At 48.1% G+C, this 9,120-nt stretch overlaps 1 long non-coding RNA gene across 1 annotated transcript in view; it reads right to left on the bottom strand.

Moving 5' to 3' along the window:
- Positions 1-602: 602 nt before the first annotated feature.
- The window catches only part of LOC111542953, a 60,115-nt gene continuing 51,597 nt past the window's right edge, over positions 603-9,120 (bottom strand). The window contains exon 3 of the long non-coding RNA XR_002731707.3: positions 603-974. This is a non-coding gene — a long non-coding RNA (uncharacterized LOC111542953). The remainder of the gene's footprint in view (positions 975-9,120) is intronic.

Below are 9,120 nucleotides of genomic sequence, written 5' to 3'. Positions count from 1 at the left end.
TGGTCTTTTGCCAGCTTGACCCAAACTGCAACAAATACCTTTGTATATCCACTCTGCTCCTTGTACACACATTTCACAACTAATGGTTGAAAACCTTGCAATTCTCAAATTCAGACAGGTGCTGGGCTGGCTAAATTAGAATCACTTGATAATCCATGGACCCACTCCTGGGGGCTTTGAATGCACAGCTCAGCTTGGGAATCACTGGCACACTAAGTGGGATGAGCAGGAAAGAGAATCAAGTACTCAAGACAGACCACTTTCTTTGCAGGATAGTTTGTGGCCAATGCTCGAATGCCCAGGATCTCCAGTAGCCAGGTCACTATTTATGTCAGTGAATGGGACACTGGGTGAGTGTGGAGATGGGGAATTTAGGGACTTCTTTCCCTTAGGACTAATGGAGGATGAGAAATTGCAAAACCCATTGGGTAGAACTCAAGGACAAGAGAGATACGAAAAGTACAACTGAATGGAATTGAGATGAATGCTTGCTGCAGGCCTCTCTCCCTCCCACAATGATATCAACTCTGCAAACCCCAGAGATCAAAATGCAGCCAGAAAATTCCCCCACCTAGAGATTTTTTGAAAAACTTTAATTGCTATCCTACTGAGGGGCCAACTCCAGCTTTGAGGAGATATATTTACTGGTTAGATTTGCAGTAATGATTATTATTGTTACTGTTAAGAAGAATACACTCATTGTCTCCAGTGAGCTCACAATGCTGCACAAACATGACCTCATTTCTCCTCTGAACGGGGCAGGTATTGTTAACTCTGTTTTCCAAAAGAAGGATATGGAGGTCCACTGCAGTCCAACGCCTTGAGCAGGGCCACACATCAAGAGAGGGAGGGAAGATGGAACCAGGCCCTGGACCTCTCCCATCTGGGTCCCAGGGCTCTTTGCAGAGATCTAGGTTCATGTGTCTGGTCAGTCCCTTGACTTCACTTGTGATCACAGAGCTGGTTCTGGGGATCTGAGGGGATCAGAGAAGTCAAGGTCAGCAACATCAGATACCAGGTGAGGAATAATCATCACCTTTCAGTGGCTCAGCCAATTCTACACTCCAGTCTCAGCAATCAAACCCTCCCTGGTTTGGCCCTGGTTTTGCTAGGCTCTAGCCTAACTGATTTCCCTCCCTACTTCCCCAACAACTTAGGGGACTCAACTACTTCACCCCCTTGGACCCACTCAGACTGAGAATCATATTCACATCAGACTTGTTCTTCTGCCTCATGACAAGTTCCTGCTGCCTGTATGTCACCTGGGTTCACTGCAGTACATTTGGGCCACTGTGAAATTCTTTAGGCCCTTGCTTCTTCCATCCCCTAAATTCTGTCCCAGATTACCCTCCCCACCTCCTACCCAAGCTTCAAGCCTCAGCGTGCCCAGGAAATCTTCCCTTACCCTTCCAGAAGAGTCCCTCTCCCTCTCTGAACTCCTGCCACCCTTATTCATTCATTTCACAGGTGATCACTGAGGACCTACCATGTGGCAGGCACTACGGGAGATGATGAGGACACAATAGTGAACAAGTCAGACGTGGTCCCTGCTCTAATGGAGCTTACATTCTTGTTGGGGAGAAGGGAAAAACAAAAGTAAATAACTCAGTAAGTTAAATATTTACAAGTTGTCATAAGTGCATATGAAAAGACCTCCCTAGGCCGGCACAGTGGCTCACGCCTGTAATCCCAGCACTTTGGGAGGCCGAGACGGGTGGATTACCTGAGGTCAGGAGTTCAAGACCAGCCCGGCCAACATGGTGAAACCCCATCTCTACTAAAAAATGCAAAAATTAGTCGGGCATGGTGGCAGGTGCTTGTAATCCCAGCTACTCAGGAGGCTGAGTCAGGAGAATTGCTTGAACCCAGGAGGCGGACATTGCCGTGAGCCGAGATCACGCCATTGTACTCCAGCCTGGGCGACAAGAGTTAAACTCCATCTAAAAAAAAAAAAAGAAAAGAAAAGAAAAGGCCTCCCAGTAAAATCCAAAGAAATTAGGGCCTCTGAAACTTACTCCAAATCTGCCCATATCTCTCCATCTTCCACCCTATCCAAGAAAGAGCTTGGTTTATCCAGATATGTCAAAAAGGGTTGTGTGGCTAAAGGGTGATGGTAGATGACAGCAGAGGGGTACAAGGTGGGGCAGGAGAGGGAGGCAAGGCTGGACTACACAGGGCCTTGAAAGCTGGGCCAAACAACTGGATTTCATGCTCAGAACAATGAGAAGACATGGTAGGATTTTTGATCAGGGAGTAACATGGGCTGACTTATACTTTATGATGGAGATTCTCAGTGGGGCAGGGGGAAGGGGAGCTGGGGGTATGATTTCACTTCCCTCCCCCAGGGGACATTTATCAATGTCTGGAGACATTTTTGGCTGTTGCAACTTGGGGAGGGAGTGCTACTGGCACCTAGTGGGTAGAGGCCAGGGATGCTGCTAAATATGCTACAATGCATAGGATGGCCCCCCAACAAACGTCTATCATGTTGAGGTTGTATGGCCCAGCTTTAAAATGACTCTGGCTGCCATATGAAGGATAGATTCTCAGCCCCCAAGAGTGGAATTAGGGAGAGCACCTGGAAAGTCATTTAAATCAACTTCATGTAGCTATAGTATTGACCCACCTGAACCTTTCTCCCAAACTTTAACCTCCCTGATCTGGGGTCTCTGCTTTCTGTTGAGTGACAGCCAGTCAGCCAACCAGCCCAAGTCACCCTGCAAGAAGCCCCTTTGCATTTTAACAGGGACCTTCTGGAGACAATGCTTTAACCCAAAAGAACAGTCAGGCTGGCTGAGCAGTAGCGGGAGTCATGCCAAGGTATCACTGTGCAGAAGCCACCTGCTGTATAGGAGAGGATGAGGGTTTAGAGACCAACTCCAAGCACGCCCTTTTCCTCCATAGTCACAGTTGGCTCCTGTCATGCTAGCTGCTGCCAACTCGGTGCTCTCCTCCCTGACCTTGAGAATGCCAGGCCTGTACGGGTTGCAGAGGATCTGGGCACTGAAAGCATGTGATGCCCTGCACTTACTGTGAGTTTATGAGTATTTACACCAGCATGTAAACCTATCATTTACAGCCTCAGCATGTAAATCAACATAGAGTTCAAGGGCTCTCCTCTTGACTCCTCCCCACCAACTTGAGGTTGGTTTTAAGATTTGGGAAGCACATGATTGAGCTGTGGTGACAATGGGAGGTCTGTGGATAAGGAACTTAAGGACGAGGGGAAGGTCCCTCCTTAGAGGCAGGACTGGCCAAGCAGATGGTGAAGGAAGGAGAGTTTGTCTTCTGTAATTCCAGTTATGGCCCAGTCTTCTACTAACACAGAGGTTGTTAACCTTTAGAGAGAGAGAGGGAGTGCATGTGTGCATGTGTACGCGTGTGTGTGCCGGGGGAGGGCGGTTATGGAAATTTTGAAGAAAGCCATAGAAAACCTTTCTCTGGAAGAATGAATAGTGTGGACAAAAGTTTGTATACAATTTAGGAGACTCCCAAATCCCCTTAAAGTGACAATATGAACTAATTCACACCAAAGTATAAATGACTAACAATGTTCAGTACATTTCCATTTAAATGGGGGAGGAAAGCCCTTAAACCAAAGGAGCTGGAGCTCTTACTAGGGAACTTCTCTAAATCAGTGGGTTGAGATACATTTTAAAGAGGCTGGAAAAGCATCTCCTAACTTCTGAAAACTCTGCATACTCCTACTGTACCTACATATAAAACTGAGTTTGGATATAGGGAAGCAACAGAGGGAGGAAGGGAAACAGCATGTTTTTAGGCTAATTTAGACTCAAAAGGTCGCCTGAAACTCCACCCAATGCGGTTTGTTGGGACTTGGGTACTAGAAACTCCTGGTCAGCCAAAGTATCTGATCTTGTTAATGGGCCAATAAAAATTAGGGGGACAAAGGCCAGGCCCTGGCTACTCAAATGAATCTCCTCTGCAAGAGCTGAGCATGCAAGAGCTGAGCAAGCAAGAGCAACTCGTAATGAGTTGTAACCGAGCAAACAGAGGAATCATTGCGTTTCATTAACTTTAATAGAGCTTGTTAGGTTGGCTTCCAAGGGCCATGGGATGGGAGAGAAAGCCAGACTCATCACCGGGGCCGGGGAGCAGTCTGGCTCTCATGGACTCTCCCTGCGTTCCCCAGCGCCAATCTGGAAGCAGCTGCTCTTGCTACCCCCATGGGCTCCCCAGCCCAGCACAACATCCTGGCTACACAGGCAAGGAGCCCAGGCCTCAAGGACTAATTCTTTCTTGCCAGTGTCAGGAAAGACAGAGACAAGGAGCTGAGGGCAAACCATTTCCAGGCTTGAGGAAGGTCACCTGGCTCTGGACACCTACAAAGAGGCCCCCTCCCAGGGACTTCAAAAGTTCAGCTCCAATGCCCATAAGCCCCCGCTAAAGGATCCCACCAGCCCAGAGCCCAGCCCAAGGACCACTATCAATGCCAGCCACAACCCTGTCCCCCTCTTCCTTCACCCCAGATCTGTCCAACACCAGAAAAACGAAAAACAAACAGGGCCAGCAGAAAACACATCACCAAACTCGCCTCACATTGTCCTCTGTGGTTGGCCAGGGCAAGAAGCCAGAGGGCGTTTCTGCCTTGCCTCCTCCAGGGCTGCCTTCTTCTCTTTCTCTCTCTTCCTTCTCCATCTCTCTTTTCCTTCTGTCCATTATTTCCCTCCCTGTCACTTCTTTTTTGTTTGTTTGTTTTTTTGAGACAGAGTCTTGCTCTGTCGCCCAGGCTGGAGTACAGTGGCCCAATCTCGGCTCACTGCAAGCTCTGCCTCCCGGGTTCACACCATTCTCCTGCCTCAGCCTCCCGAGTAGCTGGGACTACAGGCGTCCGCCACCATAGCCAGCTAATTTTTTTTTTTTTTTTTTTTTTTGAGACAGAGTCTCGCTCTATCGCCCAGGCTGGAGTGCAGTGGCCGGATCTCAGCTCACTGCAAGCTCCGCCTCCCGGGTTTACGCCATTCTCCTGCCTCAGCCTCCTGAGTAGCTGGGACTAACAGGCACCCACCACCTCGCCTGGCTAGTTTTTTGTATTTTTTGGTAGAGACGGGGTTTCACGGTGTTAGCCAGGATGGTCTCGATCTCCTGACCTTGTGATCCACCCATCTCGGCCTCCCAAAGTGCTGGGATTACAGGCTTGAGCCACCACGCCTGGCCCAATTTTTTGTATTTTTAGTAGAGACAGGGTTTCACCGTGTTAGCCAGGATGGTCTTGATCTCCTGACCTCATGATCCGCTGGGATTATAGGCGTAAGCCACCGTGCCCAGCCCACTTCTTTTTATGTCCTTTTTTCCCCTTTTTCTTTCTGTTCTCTTCCTGCATCCATGATGAAATAAATTCACTAAAAATCAACACATTGAAGAAATCCTGCAGCACACATAAAGCTAATTCATGAAGCCGAGCCCGCCATGCTGCTACTTTGCTGTAAAGTCGCCGGGTTCCTGGAGCCTATGCAACACTGTCAGTCGCTTAGCATCTGACGGCAACAGGCTCTTCATTGTCTGGCCCCATCCCACCCTTCAGATCTTCCTCCACACTCTCTGAAATACTTGTCTCTAATTGAGCCACATTACTAATTCCCTGAAGACATTCTCCTCTCTAAGTCTTTGCTCACGTTGTTCCTGCCACCTGGAAAGCCCTCACTCTCTTCACCCAACTCCCTGTATGAGAATTCTATATATTCTTTGAGGTCAGCTTTAAACCCTTTCCTCCTCCACTGAGTCGTCCTCCTGCTTCCAGCTGGAATTAATCTGTGCTGTTTATGCCCTCATTAGAATTTTATGTTGGCACCTCCATATTTGGACATTTACCACATTCTGCCTTATATTCCAATGACTTAGATGTGAATTTCTCTTACCGAATTATAAACTTAAAAGGAGAAACCATGTCATCTTCGAATCCCCATATCCTTTAAGTCCCTGGTACATAGTAAGTGCACAATATATGTCAAACATTAAACACTGAGTCTGTGGTTATAAAGAAATACACATACAATTAATTCCACATCTTAATTTCACCAGTGTAGGCCTATTTCATATATAATAATTTTATTTGCAAATTTGTTGGAGACAGTGGGTTCCCTGAGTAGACAGACTCCTAGAGGTCTGGCTTCAGGACTTCACCAAGGCTGAAAGATGGTGTGTTAGATGGCGGCACCTACTGGTAAAAGGTGGCATTACAATTTGGATCTACCAAAGAGAAGCCACCAAATTTCTCAATCAATCCCAGCATTGGACCGGGGACTGGGGACAGTGGGTGAAGACAGAAAAGGATTAGAATGAGTTCCTCTTGGGCTGGGTGCAGTGGCTCCCAGCACTTTGGGAGGCCGAGGCGGGTGGATCACCTGAGGTCGGGAGTTCAAGACCAGCCTGACCAACATGAAGAAATCCCATCTCTACTAAATATACAAAATTAGCCGGGCGTGGTGGCGCATGCCTGTAATCCCAGCTACTCAGGAGGCTGAGGCAGGAGAATCGCTTGAACCTGGAAGGCGGAGGTTGCGGTGAGCTAAGATCGTACCATTGCACCCCGGCCTGGGCAACAAGAGCGAAACTCCGTCTCAAAAAAAAAAAAGAATGAGCTCCTCTCCCTCCTCAGTAGCCCTTACACTGATCAAGAGGTGGAACATCGCTGAGTCCGGGTCAGGGGCCCAGGGAAGAGCCCGTTCTTCTCCAGCATACTGCAGCTTCCTACAGACTACATTTTGCAGGACCAGAGCAGGGCACCAAGGAATCTCAGCCTGACTGTGATGTTCCTCAGCTTTGCCAAGTTGGCTGGGAAGTGGAGACATGGCATGACGAAGAGAGCCTCTTGCTGCAAAAGGGAGGCAAAATTCTGTAAGGATATCAACACTCAGCACAAGCACATAGCTGGCAAACATTCCCACGATCCTTTCTTATTGCAGGCTTTCAGTTTCTCCTAGAATGATTTTCAGCCCAATGGGAGCTCTTCTCCGAAAATGTAATAGAAGCTATTGGGTAACTGAGTTTTGTTTTACAACAATTTGCTTTATGGTCTACTTGAAGTTGGTTCATGGATACCTTGAACTTTGCCCCAATACTTCCACCTATCTTTTCCTTAATCCAGGATATCCATAGGAGTGGTATTGGTAGATGAAGTGGTCCTTCTCCACCTCTCCATCTTTTCCTCTGAGGAGGGAATCCAGTGGGGATCTAAGAGAGGATAGGCATAAAGAATAGGGTGGGGGGAGGGAAAGCAAGCCACCTCTTAACCAAATTAGGAAGTTCCTTATGAGTGTTCCTACAGCCCCCTCCTCTGATATTCACAACACATTTGTTAGGGTGTCAACTGATAACTAAAGTTTTAACTGGCAAAGGCTGTCACCCTCTCTCACAGGAATATTTGTATTTGGGGCCAAAGAACATAAGGTTTAGCTCAAAGGAGTGATTCTTCAATAATGGAATGTTAAGCATCAGTCAGAAAGATCTTTGATGAGGTGGCAGAGAATCCCCCAGGGACCTTCAAGTGGCCTCACCTAGGGTTCTCCTTCCTGGACCTGCCTCCCAGAGTTCATATGAGAGCTGCCTATAGACCCCTTTCATCTGCTCTGGCCCCAGCCCTCTGACCACTCAGGCTCCTTCTTGCCCAGTCTCCTACCTCTGGCTGCTTTATCTAGGCTGCCACTACCCAATTCTTCAGACCTTTGGGTATATCCAGAGCTCTGGCTTGGAAGGTTCCAGATATGCATCTGTGTCTTCCAGACCCTGAAAGTCTCTAGCAGGAGTCCTCTCCTAGGCCCCCTGTGTGTCCATGGTCTTTCTTCAGTGGGGGTTTCACTGCCCTTCCATTCAACACCCTCTGCTGCCCTAGGTCCTCCAGGAAACCTGAAGCATCCTCAGACTGGCTGGAGGCAGGGAGACAAGGTCAGGGAATGCTTCACTTCTCCTCTGGGGTTTGCGTGAGCTCACCCTTCCTTCATTCTTTCAGCTATTCAATAAATAATTCCCTGAACACAACTATCCGCCAGGCATATGCTTAGAGCTGGGGATACAGAGGTGACCCAAATGGGTCTTGCCCTCAAAGGTTTGATAGAACTAGTGGAAGGTAAACAGACCATTACCGATAGCCAGGGCCATCACTGGGATAGGTTTCAAGGACCACTGAGCTCCGAGTCTGCTGGGGCAGTAAAAAGACTTCCCCACCAAGGTACCATGGAAGCTGGATCTTTTTTATTTTTATTTTTAACAGGGTCTCATTATGTAGCCCAGGCTAGAGAGCAGTGGTGAGATCACAGCTCACTGTAGCCTCCAACTCCTGGGCTCAAGCAGTCCTCCTACCTCAGCCTCTGAGTAGCTAGGACTACAGGTGCACATCACCACTTCAGCTAATTTTTGAATTTTTTGTAGAGACGGGGTTTCATTATGTTGCCTGGGCTGGTCTTGAACTTCTGGCCTCAAGTCATCCTCCTGCCTCAACCTCCCAAAACACTGGGATTAAAGGCATGAGCCACTACAAGATTTTAAAGGGAGTAGTTCTCCAGCTGACAAGAATATGGTGCGTGCCAGGCATGGTGTAGCTAGGGTGTAGTGATGGTGAAGTCAGAAGACAACCATGAAATGTCATTGGAAAGAAAGGCTCAGGACTGGCACAGAAGGCCACATACACTGTGCCAGGCAGCTAGAACTTAGCTCTGTCAGGCAGTGGCCCACAGCAGACACAGGAAGTACCTGAACTGTGGCAGCAGCAAGAGGGATCGGGAGGAGGATTGTCCTTAGGACTCTGAGGAATCCAAATGGGGCCACTGACTAGGTTATGAGCCATTAACCTCAAGATGGAGATCATGGGAAGAGGACAGGTCAGGGGAGAGTGTTGTGAGGCATGAGTTCAACTGGGGGTAGGTTCAGCTTGAGGTCTTGAAAAATATCATTGGAAGTATCTATAAGTAGGTGGAAATGTAGGACTAGATAGGAAGGAGAGGAGGGAGCTAGAGCTATAGATCTGCAAATTGAACATACAGAATTAGAGCTAGGAGAAAAATGGGGTTAGGGATATAGATTTGGTGGTCACTGGCATATTGGTGGTGCCTGGAGCCATAATGCCCCACTACGTGCTGTCCACCTATTTTGTGAGTGACCTTC

Source organism: Piliocolobus tephrosceles, chromosome 5, assembly GCF_002776525.5.
Source record: "Piliocolobus tephrosceles isolate RC106 chromosome 5, ASM277652v3, whole genome shotgun sequence".
Lineage (NCBI taxonomy): Eukaryota > Metazoa > Chordata > Mammalia > Primates > Cercopithecidae > Piliocolobus > Piliocolobus tephrosceles.
This window is presented reverse-complemented; position numbering and strand designations above follow the sequence as displayed.